This window comes from Arachis stenosperma, chromosome 2, assembly GCF_014773155.1.
Source record: "Arachis stenosperma cultivar V10309 chromosome 2, arast.V10309.gnm1.PFL2, whole genome shotgun sequence".
In the NCBI taxonomy this organism is placed as follows: domain Eukaryota; kingdom Viridiplantae; phylum Streptophyta; class Magnoliopsida; order Fabales; family Fabaceae; genus Arachis; species Arachis stenosperma.
In genome coordinates, this window is record NC_080378.1 from 66,833,150 (window position 1) to 66,849,748 (window position 16,599).

The window sequence follows — 16,599 nt, forward strand, 5'->3', positions numbered from 1 at the left end:
ATAACAGTTTCTTTTGTTTAGTTTTAATTCAAATAAATTGACATATAGTTGTATTCTAAGTTTGGTGTTGCTATGCAACAAAATTTGGTTCCAATCCTTACAAGATACTTGCATCAATTCCAAGTGAAAGTGTCACACTAAGTTTGGTGTGCCACTTATATTTTTTTTATGCAATGTATCATGCACACCATCTTATGTTTGCAATCATAGTGTTTTTATTTCTCTGTGCCTTGATTGTTATCCTCAATTTCGCTTGCTTGAAACACATGTACTACTAACATTTCATTGTGTAAGACATTCATGATCCATCTTAGCCCCATAGCCATTGTTCTAATTATTGCTTGAGGATGAACAAGCATTCTGAGTTTGGTATGGGAAGGAGGAAAATGGGAGGAAAATGACAACAATAGAGAAGATAAACTACAAGGTTGTAAAGTTCCTTTTTGTAACAACCCTAGTTTTTGAAAATCAAATAATTAGTTATTTGTGATTTATTTTAAGAAAAATTATTTTACTAATGATAATTAAATAGAGTTTCATGATAATTGGAGTTTAAATTAATTAGAATTTTTATATAAATTTTATTAGATATTTGGTATAATTGAAATTATAATTTTGATAAATGAAAAATAAGAAGAAATTGTATAATTTAATAAATCCTATTTTGAATGAATTATGTTATTAATTTGAACTCCTAGAAATTATTTTATTAGAAATGATTAGATTGATATTTATAAATACTTTAAGTTTAAGTCAATCAATATTTATGTACAATTTTTAATATAATTAATTATTTTATAAATTGAAATTAATGTTTCAGAGATAGAAAACTAATAGAGATTTGTATGATTTAATCTAGAAAATGGATATTTGAATTTAAATTGTACTTTATAAAATATAATTAACTTGTTCATTTTATAATGTAAATTAGAAATAATTGATTTAATTGAGCAATATGTTGATAAATAATGTTCTTAGATATTTTTAAGAGAGTATATTTAATTTTAAAATTATCCTATCCTTCAATTTTATCAAAATATCTATTCATATCTATCTATATTCTTTTATAAAATCCTAATTTCTAACCCTAATTCCCAAATCAAACTCAGAAACCCTAATTTCCCAAATTGAGAAACCCTAACCCTAATGTTTCCCTTTCCTCAGCCACTGAACGCAGCCTCTACCCCCTTTTCTTCCTAAACACCCCACACACAAAAGAAGAAAGAAACGCAGAGAGAGAGAGAGCACAAAGAGCAGAGAAAAGAGAGAGGGAAGAGCTCTTGCCCCGCCGCCGCTGTGACCGTCGCACTGCCACCGTTCAACTCCGCTCGCACTGCCGCGCGTTCCGTCATCATCAGAGTCATCGACGCCGTTTGTGGAGCCGCGAGGAGCTCGCCGTCGAGCTGCTTGGCAGCGCCGTCCCGTCCATAGAGCCGAGCCCGAGCCCGCTTCATCACCGCCGTCGAGGTCTTCATCGTCGCTGGCGCGGTCGGAGCCGCCGTCGTTGGAGAGAGAGCAAGCGCGAATCTGAAAAAGGGAGAGAGAGAGAGAGACGATGCAACAGAGGAGGAAAGGGGAAGTCTTCTGTCATCAACGCCACGCCTCTTCACCACCGCCGCCGCCGGAATCTCTGGTTGCCGCCATGATTAATGGTGAGTTAGTTAAACCCTAGCCATGAGAACCACCATCTTTGAACCCTTGTCATTCTGTAAATAGCTTGTATCTGCCTCTGATGTTCTTGGCTATGTTATGTCTGTTGGAGCATGTCTCAATGGAGCCACTGGCGGGGTGATGCTGCTGCCGGAACCACCGCGGGGTGTTGCTAGGAATCGCCCCTGCCCTGCTTCCGCTATACTTAGGTTCAACATCCATTGGCCTGGGTTAGCCTTTTCCCCTTATTTCTGCTCCAATTGCACGCCTTATTCTGCCACTTTCTTATTAAACTGCTTGTTCTTGTTTTAATTCAACTTTGGCCTGTGCTCCGTTTTAAATTACCAGAGCTGTTTCTGCCTTTCGATTCCATTGAATTCGAAATCTTCATTTCACTGCAACCATGGTCATTGTTGTGGAAGCTAATGCTACTGCTGTCCCGGTTGTGTTGAGATGTAGTGCTGCTGCTCTCTGGGCAGAAACGGTTGCGTGACTAGTAGAGGTCCAGCCAGCTGTCTCGCAGCAATTCTGCCAACGGTCTCTTGTAATTGCGACATCGAGGTAGGGGATTTAACGTTTTTAATTTAGAATGCCTACAAAGTTATTTGGATAAGTGCAAATGGTTAATAATGGTTAAGAATCTCTTAGTTGACATGAATGACTTGAAATGGATTTGAAGTTAGTTAATTGTTGTGATGATTCTGAGCTGTGATTAAATTTAGATGCTGCTGTGATTAATGATTAATTTAGTATAATTTATTAAATTGAAGTATGCCGAGTTAATTATTGAAAAGCTGTCGTATGGATAATTGCTGAATTGGTTGAAATCTGGTTGTGAATTGTATTTTAAATTACTGATTTTTGTGATAAGTTGGCTGAGATTCTGATCTTGAACGAGTTATTTTGAATTATTTGATATTGAATTGGAATTTTAATATATTGGAATGGTTGTGAAATGGGCTTGTAACGGGTTGAAACTGGTTGAAATGCGGATGTGAATTGAATTTGGGTTATGGTTGTGATATTGACTGGTTTTGTTATCGCGAGTAATTAACTGATGAGATTTACTTTGGTTTGAGGCTGTGAATGTCTTTGGGCTTTGTTGTGAGTGTTTGAAGCTGTAATTGATATTGTTTTTTCAGATTTTGATGGAATTGTTGAAAGGTTCTGATTCTATGTGGTTATACTGAATTAGTTGAGTTGTGTGGCTGTATTCTGGTTATTGAGAGTAAGTGCTTCTTGTTGTTTTTAGTTATCTAATGTATCGGATTGGCTGTGAAATTGACTTGTGACTGGTTAGGATTGGTTTTGGTAGTTGTTAATGTTGGTTCATGATTAATTAGAATTAAGTTTGAGAACTATTAAAAGCTTGAAGTTTGATTACCAAATCATTCTCTTCAAGTCTGACTTTTAAAACAAGATAGTAACTTTGCTAAAGAGTAAATGACATTAATTAGAATTATGAAAGGCTGATTTTTGGGATTACTAGTTGATTGAGTTTAATTTGAAAGGATTCTATGACTTGTGAATGTAGTTAAGAATTGATGAGATGAAAATTGGATTGTTGGATTATGTGAGAATTGCGAAATTGTGGATTTTTTTTGATTGCTTGAGAATCTTGTATTTGATAATTGTTGAGAAAGGATTGTTGAATTATTGAGAAAGAGGGAACCCGTAAGGGTGGCTAAGTCCGAGTTTTAGGGGAGGTGCTGCCGAAATTTTATAAAAATTTGAGGTTTCATTTGAAAAGTTATTTTAGAAGCTTTGAATTTGGAAAATTATATTACTTGAGCTTTATTTTGTTTAGAAAAGAATTAAAATATTTTGAGTTCAATTTACCAAGGAAAGGAATTATGTTTCGAACTTGAATTATTTAAGAAAGAAATTATGTTTTGAATTTGATTCAATATAGAAACAGTTATGTTTTGGGCTTGAAATAAAAGATTACCTTTTTAGAAATTTGGTGAAATAATAATATTTGAATTTGAATAGTAAAAGAGATGATTTTTGAATCTTTGTGAAGTTAGTAAGGTTGAGAAAGAGTTTTATTTGATTATTTCTAAAGAGAGGTTATGTTTTGAAAAGTGTTTAATGAATTTAAAATAAATGATTTTTTTTTGAGTCTTTTGAAAGAAAATTAAACTAGAAAATGATTTTAAAATTGGGTTGAGTTAAGAGGTTACAAAAGTGGAAGTCATAAGGTTTGTACAGCATGATTGAATAAAGAAAGAGAAAGATATTGTATAAGAATATGTAACTAGAGATGAATAATAAGAATGATAACTTATGATGATAATTACAGTGATTCTTTTGAGGAAAGGTATTCAGTTTATGGAATGGTTGGCAAGGACGTGGGTTTTGTCCCGCTTGCGTATTTATGATTATAAAAGAGAATAAAAAGCAGAGGACCTGTTGAAAGGTCATTTGTTGCTTGAGGCAACCCAAGAGATATTGATTTGTTGCTTGAGGCAACTCCTGAGATGTTGATGTGATGATCTGCTGCGTGAAGGCAGTCAGATAGATGGTGGTACGACCACTGAGAACGCTTTCCTGGGATACCTTGCTATAATGCTTTGCTGTAAGACAGAGGTTGCTTACAGAGGTATCAAGATTAGAGTGCTCCTGTAAGACAGAGGTTGCTTACAGTGAGTGTGTTGTTGCACCTGTAAGACAAAGGTTGCTTACAGTGTGTTGGGCGTATATTGGCTAATAAGTGCCGCCCTGCAAGACAAAGGTTGCTTGCAGTGGATACCCTGCAAGACAAAGGTTGCTCGCAGTGGTTATTGCCAACAGGAAAGCCTTATCCAGACAAAGGTTGCTGGGTAACGTCGGGAGCGGGTATGTAACCGACAAATGAGCTCATTACCTGCACTAGGGATAGACATGCATCATCCTTGTGTGTGCATTTGCATTTGATTGGGTTTGCTCGTTGTACTTCTCTGTGATTGTGCTGTTTGCCTTGTTGTGACTTGTTTGTGTGTTGAATTGAATCTTTTGTTAGTGCTATTAGTTGGTGAATGTATGATGATGATTAAAAATTGATGTTGTGATTGAAAATTATCTATGAGGTTGAAAAATGCTTAAAGTGACCAGTTTTATATTTTGGAATTTGTTTTGAGCTTAGATTTGTGAACGAGGTAAATAATTAGTAAAGTAAAACCAAAAGAGTAGTATTTCCAAAAAGAGTTTGACAAAACTATAGTTTCCTTGAGTATATTAATTATTTGCATTCTATTTCATTACTTTTACGGCATTCCCATTCCCTACTGAGAACGTGTGGTTTGTTCTCACCCCAAAATCTTCCACCCTTTCAGTGACACAGGTTCGAAGATACAGTTTGAAGCTGCGGGCGATTATAGATCTTAATTATGAGTTAAGTTTATGACTTGGGTTATTTTCATAGAATTTCCCTCGCCCTTGTTACTTTGGTTTTATTTTATACAGAGGGATAGGATTTGTATGGGAGTTTTATTTGAAATCTTTGTATGACAGATATTATTATTAATAATTAAGTGATTATTATTACTTGGTGATGCTTGCTATACGATATTAATTATCAAAAACAAAAATTTTCTGGTATTCTTACTAAAACTGGGTCGCAATATCGAACTAGAGGCTCAATAGTAAATAGTTAATAAAGGAAAGCAGGTTGGTAACGCCTTACCTTCGGTACGATCATGACGTTCTGGAAGTTGGGTCGTTACAATATGGTATCAGAGCAGTTTGTTCCTGTTAGAGCCTTGGGAATGGACTGACTATGCTTCACTGCATACTCTGAGTGTCTGTCATGCTTTGTGACTTGTTCTGATAACAAGATTTTGAGTTGTATATGCATGACTGTCTGATGATCAACGCTGTTAGTTTACCATTGCATTCGTCATGGTATTAGGTCTAGCCAACTTAATATTAATGATTTATGTATATGGGAACACTAATGGGTTATCATAGACGAAATAGAAGAATAGGTAATGCGATTTACGGGGTTTGGGAGCGTTAGAGGTTATGAAGTTAGCTTTGATTCGACGTATAATCTTTATTCGTGCCACATGAACTCGTGCCATCTTTTCTTAGTTGTTTTCATTGGAATTCTCATGTTTGAATTTCCTTCTTAGAATGTGATTTGCTTGTTTCCCAACCATATTTTGTCATTCTTGTATACCTTTGCTTGCCTATAAATCTGATTGCTTACATAACTCTTTGAATATCCATTCTTGACAATGCCTATACTTCGGTTCGTATATTTTGTTTTCTTTTATTTCAGTTTGAACTTATTTTATTCTAACAATTTTCGAGGACGAAAATTTTTCTAAGGTGGGTAGAATGTAACAACCCTAGTTTTTGAAAATCAAATAATTAGTTATTTGTGATTTATTTTAAGAAAAATTATTTTACTAATGATAATTAAATAGAGTTTCATGATAATTGGAGTTTAAATTAATTAGAATTTTTATATAAATTTTATTAGATATTTAGTATAATTGAAATTATAATTTTGATAAATGAAAAATAAGAAGAAATTGTATAATTTAATAAATTCTATTTTGAATGAATTATGTTATTAATTTGAACTCCTAGAAATTATTTTATTAGAAATGATTAGATTGATATTTATAAATACTTTAAGTTTAAGTCAATCAATATTTATGTACAATTTTTAATATAATTAATTATTTTATAAATTGAAATTAATGTTTCAGAGATAGAAAACTAATAGAGATTTGTATGATTTAATCTAGAAAATGGATATTTGAATTTAAATTGTACTTTATAAAATATAATTAACTTGTTCATTTTATAATGTAAATTAGAAATAATTGATTTAATTGAGCAATATGTTGATAAATAATGTTCTTAGATATTTTTAAGAGAGTATATTTAATTTTAAAATTATCCTATCCTTCAATTTTATCAAAATATATATTCATATCTATCTATATTCTTTTATAAAATCCTAATTTCTAACCCTAATTCCCAAATCAAACTCAGAAACCCTAATTTCCCAAATTGAGAAACCCTAACCCTAATGTTTCCCTTTCCTCAGCCACTGAACGCAGCCTCTACCCCCTTTTCTTCCTAAACACCCCACACACAAAAGAAGAAAGAAACGTAGAGAGAGAGAGAGCACAAAGAGCAGAGAAAAGAGAGAGGGAAGAGCTCTTGCCCCGCCGCCGCTGTGACCGTCGCACTGCCACCGTTCAACTCCGCTCGCACTGCCGCGCGTTCCGTCATCATCAGAGTCATCGACGCCGTTTGTGGAGCCGCGAGGAGCTCGCCGTCGAGCTGCTTGGCAGCGCCGTCCCGTCCATAGAGCCGAGCCCGAGCCCGCTTCGTCACCGCCGTCGAGGTCTTCATCGTCGCTGGCGCGGTCGGAGCCGCCGTCGTTGGAGAGAGAGCAAGCGCGAATCTGAAAAAGGGAGAGAGAGAGAGACGATGCAACAGAGGAGGAAAGGGGAAGTCTTTTGTCATCAACGCCACGCCTCTTCACCACCGCCGCCGCCGGAATCTCTGGTTGCCGCCATGATTAATGGTGAGTTAGTTAAACCCTAGCCATGAGAACCACCATCTTTGAACCCTTGTCATTCTGTAAATAGCTTGTATCTGCCTCTGATGTTCTTGGCTATGTTATGTCTGTTGGAGCATGTCTCAATGGAGCCACTGGCGGGGTGATGCTGCTGCCGGAACCACCGCGGGGTGTTGCTAGGAATCGCCCCTGCCCTGCTTCCGCTATACTTAGGTTCAACATCCATTGGCCTGGGTTAGCCTTTTCCCCTTATTTCTGCTCCAATTGCACGCCTTATTCTGCCACTTTCTTATTAAACTGCTTGTTCTTGTTTTAATTCAACTTTGGCCTGTGCTCCGTTTTAAATTACCAGAGCTGTTTCTGCCTTTCGATTCCATTGAATTCGAAATCTTCATTTCACTGCAACCATGGTCATTGTTGTGGAAGCTAATGCTACTGCTGTCCCGGTTGTGTTGAGATGTAGTGCTGCTCTCTGGGCAGAAACGGTTGCGTGACTAGTAGAGGTCCAGCCAGCTGTCTCGCAGCAATTCTGCCAACGGTCTCTTGTAATTGCGACATCGAGGTAGGGGATTTAATGTTTTTAATTTAGAATGCCTACAAAGTTATTTGGATAAGTGCAAATGGTTAATAATGGTTAAGAATCTCTTAGTTGACATGAATGACTTGAAATGGATTTGAAGTTAGTTAATTGTTGTGATGATTCTGAGCTGTGATTAAATTTAGATGCTGCTGTGATTAATGATTAATTTAGTATAATTTATTAAATTGAAGTATGCCGAGTTAATTATTGAAAAGCTGTCGTATGGATAATTGCTGAATTGGTTGAAATCTGGTTGTGAATTGTATTTTAAATTACTGATTTTTGTGATAAGTTGGCTGAGATTCTGATCTTGAACGAGTTATTTTGAATTATTTGATATTGAATTGGAATTTTAATATATTGGAATGGTTGTGAAATGGGCTTGTAACGGGTTGAAACTGGTTGAAATGCGGATGTGAATTGAATTTGGGTTATGGTTGTGATATTGACTGGTTTTGTTATCGCGAGTAATTAACTGATGAGATTTACTTTGGTTTGAGGCTGTGAATGTCTTTGGGCTTTGTTGTGAGTGTTTGAAGCTGTAATTGATATTGTTTTTTCAGATTTTGATGGAATTGTTGAAAGGTTCTGATTCTATGTGGTTATACTGAATTAGTTGAGTTGTGTGGCTGTATTCTGGTTATTGAGAGTAAGTGCTTCTTGTTGTTTTTAGTTATCTAATGTATCGGATTGGCTGTGAAATTGACTTGTGACTGGTTAGGATTGGTTTTGGTAGTTGTTAATGTTGGTTCATGATTAATTAGAATTAAGTTTGAGAACTATTAAAAGCTTGAAGTTTGATTACCAAATCATTCTCTTCAAGTCTGACTTTTAAAACAAGATAGTAACTTTGCTAAAGAGTAAATGACATTAATTAGAATTATGAAAGGCTGATTTTTGGGATTACTAGTTGATTGAGTTTAATTTGAAAGGATTCTATGACTTGTGAATGTAGTTAAGAATTGATGAGATGAAAATTGGATTGTTGGATTATGTGAGAATTGCGAAATTGTGGATTTTTTTTGATTGCTTGAGAATCTTGTATTTGATAATTGTTGAGAAAGGATTGTTGAATTATTGAGAAAGAGGGAACCCGTAAGGGTGGCTAAGTCCGAGTTTTAGGGGAGGTGCTGCCGAAATTTTATAAAAATTTGAGGTTTCATTTGAAAAGTTATTTTAGAAGCTTTGAATTTGGAAAATTATATTACTTGAGCTTTATTTTGTTTAGAAAAGAATTAAAATATTTTGAGTTCAATTTACCAAGGAAAGGAATTATGTTTCGAACTTGAATTATTTAAGAAAGAAATTATGTTTTGAATTTGATTCAATATAGAAACAGTTATGTTTTGGGCTTGAAATAAAGGATTACCTTTTTAGAAATTTGGTGAAATAATAATATTTGAATTTGAATAGTAAAAGAGATGATTTTTGAATCTTTGTGAAGTTAGTAAGGTTGAGAAAGAGTTTTATTTGATTATTTCTAAAGAGAGGTTATGTTTTGAAAAGTGTTTAATGAATTTAAAATAAATGATTTTTTTTTTGAGTCTTTTGAAAGAAAATTAAACTAGAAAATGATTTTAAAATTGGGTTGAGTTAAGAGGTTGCAAAAGTGGAAGTCATAAGGTTTGTACAGCATGATTGAATAAAGAAAGAGAAAGATATTGTATAAGAATATGTAACTAGAGATGAATAATAAGAATGATAACTTATGATGATAATTACACTGATTCTTTTGAGGAAAGGTATTCAGTTTATGGAATGGTTGGCAAGGACGTGGGTTTTGTCCCGCTTGCGTATTTATGATTATAAAAGAGAATAAAAAGCAGAGGACCTGTTGAAAGGTCATTTGTTGCTTGAGGCAACCCAAGAGATATTGATTTGTTGCTTGAGGCAACTCCTGAGATGTTGATGTGATGATCTGCTGCGTGAAGGCAGTCAGATAGATGGTGGTACGACCACTGAGAACGCTTTCCTGGGATACCTTGCTATAATGCTTTGCTGTAAGACAGAGGTTGCTTACAGAGGTATCAAGATTAGAGTGCTCCTGTAAGATAGAGGTTGCTTACAGTGAGTGTGTTGTTGCACCTGTAAGACAAAGGTTGCTTACAGTGTGTTGGGCGTATATTGGCTAATAAGTGCCGCCCTACAAGACAAAGGTTGCTTGCAGTGGATACCCTGCAAGACAAAGGTTGCTCGCAGTGGTTATTGCCAACAGGAAAGCCTTATCCAGACAAAGGTTGCTGGGTAACGTCGGGAGCGGGTATGTAACCGACAAATGAGCTCATTACCTGCACTAGGGATAGACATGCATCATCCTTGTGTGTGCATTTGCATTTGATTGGGTTTGCTCGTTGTACTTCTCTGTGATTGTGCTGTTTGCCTTGTTGTGACTTGTTTGTGTGTTGAATTGAATCTTTTGTTAGTGCTATTAGTTGGTGAATGTATGATGATGATTAAAAATTGATGTTGTGATTGAAAATTATCTATGAGGTTGAAAAATGCTTAAAGTGACCAGTTTTATATTTTGGAATTTGTTTTGAGCTTAGATTTGTGAACGAGGTAAATAATTAGTAAAGTAAAACCAAAAGAGTAGTATTTCCAAAAAGAGTTTGACAAAACTATAGTTTCCTTGAGTATATTAATTATTTGCATTCTATTTCATTACTTTTACGGCATTCCCATTCCCTACTGAGAACGTGTGGTTTGTTCTCACCCCAAAATCTTCCACCCTTTCAGTGACACAGGTTCGAAGATACAGTTTGAAGCTGCGGGCGATTATAGATCTTAATTATGAGTTAAGTTTATGACTTGGGTTATTTTCATAGAATTTCCCTCGCCCTTGTTACTTTGGTTTTTATTTTATACAGAGGGATAGGATTTGTATGGGAGTTTTATTTGAAATCTTTGTATGACAGATATTATTATTAATAATTAAGTGATTATTATTACTTGGTGATGCTTGCTATACGATATTAATTATCAAAAACAAAAATTTTCTGGTATTCTTACTAAAACTGGGTCGCAATATCGAACTAGAGGCTCAATAGTAAATAGTTAATAAAGGAAAGCAGGTTGGTAACGCCTTACCTTCGGTACGATCATGACGTTCTGGAAGTTGGGTCGTTACAATATGGTATCAGAGCAGTTTGTTCCTGTTAGAGCCTTGGGAATGGACTGACTATGCTTCACTGCATACTCTGAGTGTCTGTCATGCTTTGTGACTTGTTCTGATAACAAGATTTTGAGTTGTATATGCATGACTGTCTGATGATCAACGCTGTTAGTTTACCATTGCATTCGTCATGGTATTAGGTCTAGCCAACTTAATATTAATGATTTATGTATATGGGAACACTAATGGGTTATCATAGACGAAATAGAAGAATAGGTAATGCGATTTACGGGGTTTGGGAGCGTTAGAGGTTATGAAGTTAGCTTTGATTCGACGTATAATCTTTATTCGTGCCACATGAACTCGTGCCATCTTTTTCTTAGTTGTTTTCATTGGAATTCTCATGTTTGAATTTCCTTCTTAGAATGTGATTTGCTTGTTTCCCAACCATATTTTGTCATTCTTGTATACCTTTGCTTGCCTATAAATCTGATTGCTTACATAACTCTTTGAATATCCATTCTTGACAATGCCTATACTTCGGTTCGTATATTTTGTTTTCTTTTATTTCAGTTTGAACTTATTTTATTCTAACAATTTTCGAGGACGAAAATTTTTCTAAGGTGGGTAGAATGTAACAACCCTAGTTTTTGAAAATCAAATAATTAGTTATTTGTGATTTATTTTAAGAAAAATTATTTTACTAATGATAATTAAATAGAGTTTCATGATAATTGGAGTTTAAATTAATTAGAATTTTTATATAAATTTTATTAGATATTTAGTATAATTGAAATTATAATTTTGATAAATGAAAAATAAGAAGAAATTGTATAATTTAATAAATCCTATTTTGAATGAATTATGTTATTAATTTGAACTCCTAGAAATTATTTTATTAGAAATGATTAGATTGATATTTATAAATACTTTAAGTTTAAGTCAATCAATATTTATGTACAATTTTTAATATAATTAATTATTTTATAAATTGAAATTAATGTTTCAGAGATAGAAAACTAATAGAGATTTGTATGATTTAATCTAGAAAATGGATATTTGAATTTAAATTGTACTTTATAAAATATAATTAACTTGTTCATTTTATAATGTAAATTAGAAATAATTGATTTAATTGAGCAATATGTTGATAAATAATGTTCTTAGATATTTTTAAGAGAGTATATTTAATTTTAAAATTATCCTATCCTTCAATTTTATCAAAATATCTATTCATATCTATCTATATTCTTTTATAAAATCCTAATTTCTAACCCTAATTCCCAAATCAAACTCAGAAACCCTAATTTCCCAAATTGAGAAACCCTAACCCTAATGTTTCCCTTTCCTCAGCCACTGAACGCAGCCTCTACCCCCTTTTCTTCCTAAACACCCCACACACAAAAGAAGAAAGAAACGTAGAGAGAGAGAGAGCACAAAGAGCAGAGAAAAGAGAGAGGGAAGAGCTCTTGCCCCGCCGCCGCTGTGACCGTCGCACTGCCACCGTTCAACTCCGCTCGCACTGCCGCGCGTTCCGTCATCATCAGAGTCATCGACGCCGTTTGTGGAGCCGCGAGGAGCTCGCCGTCGAGCTGCTTGGCAGCGCCGTCCCGTCCATAGAGCCGAGCCCGAGCCCGCTTCGTCACCGCCGTCGAGGTCTTCATCGTCGCTGGCGCGGTCGGAGCCGCCGTCGTTGGAGAGAGAGCAAGCGCGAATCTGAAAAAGGGAGAGAGAGAGACGATGCAACAGAGGAGGAAAGGGGAAGTCTTTTGTCATCAACGCCACGCCTCTTCACCACCGCCGCCGCCGGAATCTCTGGTTGCCGCCATGATTAATGGTGAGTTAGTTAAACCCTAGCCATGAGAACCACCATCTTTGAACCCTTGTCATTCTGTAAATAGCTTGTATCTGCCTCTGATGTTCTTGGCTATGTTATGTCTGTTGGAGCATGTCTCAATGGAGCCACTGGCGGGGTGATGCTGCTGCCGGAACCACCGCGGGGTGTTGCTAGGAATCGCCCCTGCCCTGCTTCCGCTATACTTAGGTTCAACATCCATTGGCCTGGGTTAGCCTTTTCCCCTTATTTCTGCTCCAATTGCACGCCTTATTCTGCCACTTTCTTATTAAACTGCTTGTTCTTGTTTTAATTCAACTTTGGCCTGTGCTCCGTTTTAAATTACCAGAGCTGTTTCTGCCTTTCGATTCCATTGAATTCGAAATCTTCATTTCACTGCAACCATGGTCATTGTTGTGGAAGCTAATGCTACTGCTGTCCCGGTTGTGTTGAGATGTAGTGCTGCTGCTCTCTGGGCAGAAACGGTTGCGTGACTAGTAGAGGTCCAGCCAGCTGTCTCGCAGCAATTCTGCCAACGGTCTCTTGTAATTGCGACATCGAGGTAGGGGATTTAACGTTTTTAATTTAGAATGCCTACAAAGTTATTTGGATAAGTGCAAATGGTTAATAATGGTTAAGAATCTCTTAGTTGACATGAATGACTTGAAATGGATTTGAAGTTAGTTAATTGTTGTGATGATTCTGAGCTGTGATTAAATTTAGATGCTGCTGTGATTAATGATTAATTTAGTATAATTTATTAAACTGAAGTATGCCGAGTTAATTATTGAAAAGCTGTCGTATGGATAATTGCTGAATTGGTTGAAATCTGGTTGTGAATTGTATTTTAAATTACTGATTTTTGTGATAAGTTGGCTGAGATTCTGATCTTGAACGAGTTATTTTGAATTATTTGATATTGAATTGGAATTTTAATATATTGGAATGGTTGTGAAATAGGCTTGTAACGGGTTGAAACTGGTTGAAATGCGGATGTGAATTGAATTTGGGTTATGGTTGTGATATTGACTGGTTTTGTTATCGCGAGTAATTAACTGATGAGATTTACTTTGGTTTGAGGCTGTGAATGTCTTTGGGCTTTGTTGTGAGTGTTTGAAGCTGTAATTGATATTGTTTTTTCAGATTTTGATGGAATTGTTGAAAGGTTCTGATTCTATGTGGTTATACTGAATTAGTTGAGTTGTGTGGCTGTATTCTGGTTATTGAGAGTAAGTGCTTCTTGTTGTTTTTAGTTATCTAATGTATCGGATTGGCTGTGAAATTGACTTGTGACTGGTTAGGATTGGTTTTGGTAGTTGTTAATGTTGGTTCATGATTAATTAGAATTAAGTTTGAGAACTATTAAAAGCTTGAAGTTTGATTACCAAATCATTCTCTTCAAGTCTGACTTTTAAAACAAGATAGTAACTTTGCTAAAGAGTAAATGACATTAATTAGAATTATGAAAGGCTGATTTTTGGGATTACTAGTTGATTGAGTTTAATTTGAAAGGATTCTATGACTTGTGAATGTAGTTAAGAATTGATGAGATGAAAATTGGATTGTTGGATTATGTGAGAATTGCGAAATTGTGGATTTTTTTTGATTGCTTGAGAATCTTGTATTTGATAATTGTTGAGAAAGGATTGTTGAATTATTGAGAAAGAGGGAACCCGTAAGGGTGGCTAAGTCCGAGTTTTAGGGGAGGTGCTGCCGAAATTTTATAAAAATTTGAGGTTTCATTTGAAAAGTTATTTTAGAAGCTTTGAATTCGGAAAATTATATTACTTGAGCTTTATTTTGTTTAGAAAAGAATTAAAATATTTTGAGTTCAATTTACCAAGGAAAGGAATTATGTTTCGAACTTGAATTATTTAAGAAAGAAATTATGTTTTGAATTTGATTCAATATAGAAACAGTTATGTTTTGGGCTTGAAATAAAGGATTACCTTTTTAGAAATTTGGTGAAATAATAATATTTGAATTTGAATAGTAAAAGAGATGATTTTTGAATCTTTGTGAAGTTAGTAAGGTTGAGAAAGAGTTTTATTTGATTATTTCTAAAGAAAGGTTATGTTTTGAAAAGTGTTTAATGAATTTAAAATAAATGATTTTTTTTTTAGTCTTTTGAAAGAAAATTAAACTAGAAAATGATTTTAAAATTGGGTTGAGTTAAGAGGTTGCAAAAGTGGAAGTCATAAGGTTTGTACAGCATGATTGAATAAAGAAAGAGAAAGATATTGTATAAGAATATGTAACTAGAGATGAATAATAAGAATGATAACTTATGATGATAATTACACTGATTCTTTTGAGGAAAGGTATTCAGTTTATGGAATGGTTGGCAAGGACGTGGGTTTTGTCCCGCTTGCGTATTTATGATTATAAAAGAGAATAAAAAGCAGAGGACCTGTTGAAAGGTCATTTGTTGCTTGAGGCAACCCAAGAGATATTGATTTGTTGCTTGAGGCAACTCCTGAGATGTTGATGTGATGATCTGCTGCGTGAAGGCAGTCAGATAGATGATGGTACGACCACTGAGAACGCTTTCCTGGGATACCTTGCTATAATGCTTTGCTGTAAGACAGAGGTTGCTTACAGAGGTATCAAGATTAGAGTGCTCCTGTAAGACAGAGGTTGCTTACAGTGAGTGTGTTGTTGCACCTGTAAGACAAAGGTTGCTTACAGTGTGTTGGGCGTATATTGGCTAATAAGTGCCGCCCTGCAAGACAAAGGTTGCTTGCAGTGGATACCCTGCAAGACAAAGGTTGCTCGCAGTGGTTATTGCCAACAGGAAAGCCTTATCCAGACAAAGGTTGCTGGGTAACGTCGGGAGCGGGTATGTAACCGACAAATGAGCTCATTACCTGCACTAAGGATAGACATGCATCATCCTTGTGTGTGCATTTGCATTTGATTGGGTTTGCTCGTTGTACTTCTCTGTGATTGTGCTGTTTGCCTTGTTGTGACTTGTTTGTGTGTTGAATTGAATCTTTTGTTAGTGCTATTAGTTGGTGAATGTATGATGATGATTAAAAATTGATGTTGTGATTGAAAATTATCTATGAGGTTGAAAAATGCTTAAAGTGACCAGTTTTATATTTTGGAATTTGTTTTGAGCTTAGATTTGTGAACGAGGTAAATAATTAGTAAAGTAAAACCAAAAGAGTAATATTTCCAAAAAGAGTTTGACAAAACTATAGTTTCCTTGAGTATATTAATTATTTGCATTCTATTTCATTACTTTTACGGCATTCCCATTCCCTACTGAGAACGTGTGGTTTGTTCTCACCCCAAAATCTTCCACCCTTTCAGTGACACAGGTTCGAAGATACAGTTTGAAGCTGCGGGCGATTATAGATCTTAATTATGAGTTAAGTTTATGACTTGGGTTATTTTCATAGAATTTCCCTCGCCCTTGTTACTTTGGTTTTTATTTTATACAGAGGGATAGGATTTGTATGGGAGTTTTATTTGAAATCTTTGTATGACAGATATTATTATTAATAATTAAGTGATTATTATTACTTGGTGATGCTTGCTATACGATATTAATTATCAAAAACAAAAATTTTCTGGTATTCTTACTAAAACTGGGTCGCAATATCGAACTAGAGGCTCAATAGTAAATAGTTAATAAAGGAAAGCAGGTTGGTAACGCCTTACCTTCGGTACGATCATGACGTTCTGGAAGTTGGGTCGTTACACTTTTCCTCTCATTTGTTTCATAAACTGCATGATTGTCTTTATCTTCTCTGTATACATGTGTGTATGAATAAGCATAGCTTGAATCATGATTTATAATATGTTGCTGTACCATTATGACTACCAACTTGAATCCTGTGAGTTCAAAAGCAATAAAGTATCATGATCATAAACAAACAAGGAATTAAAGAAGAATT

The 16,599-nt window shown here is 35.1% G+C and overlaps 2 long non-coding RNA genes across 2 annotated transcripts; both read left to right on the top strand.

The window, feature by feature from the left end:
* The first annotated feature begins 1,562 nt into the window (after positions 1–1,562).
* Positions 1,563–4,981, top strand: LOC130961926 (uncharacterized). The gene is made up of 4 exons (XR_009079665.1): positions 1,563–1,652; positions 1,763–1,880; positions 1,999–2,211; positions 4,965–4,981. It is a non-coding gene; the product is annotated as an uncharacterized LOC130961926 (long non-coding RNA).
* A 7,641-nt stretch (positions 4,982–12,622) lies between these two features.
* Positions 12,623–16,028, top strand: LOC130962079 (uncharacterized). Its single transcript, XR_009079711.1, has 4 exons — positions 12,623–12,700; positions 12,811–12,928; positions 13,047–13,259; positions 16,013–16,028. It is a non-coding gene; the product is annotated as an uncharacterized LOC130962079 (long non-coding RNA).
* Positions 16,029–16,599: the final 571 nt, after the last annotated feature.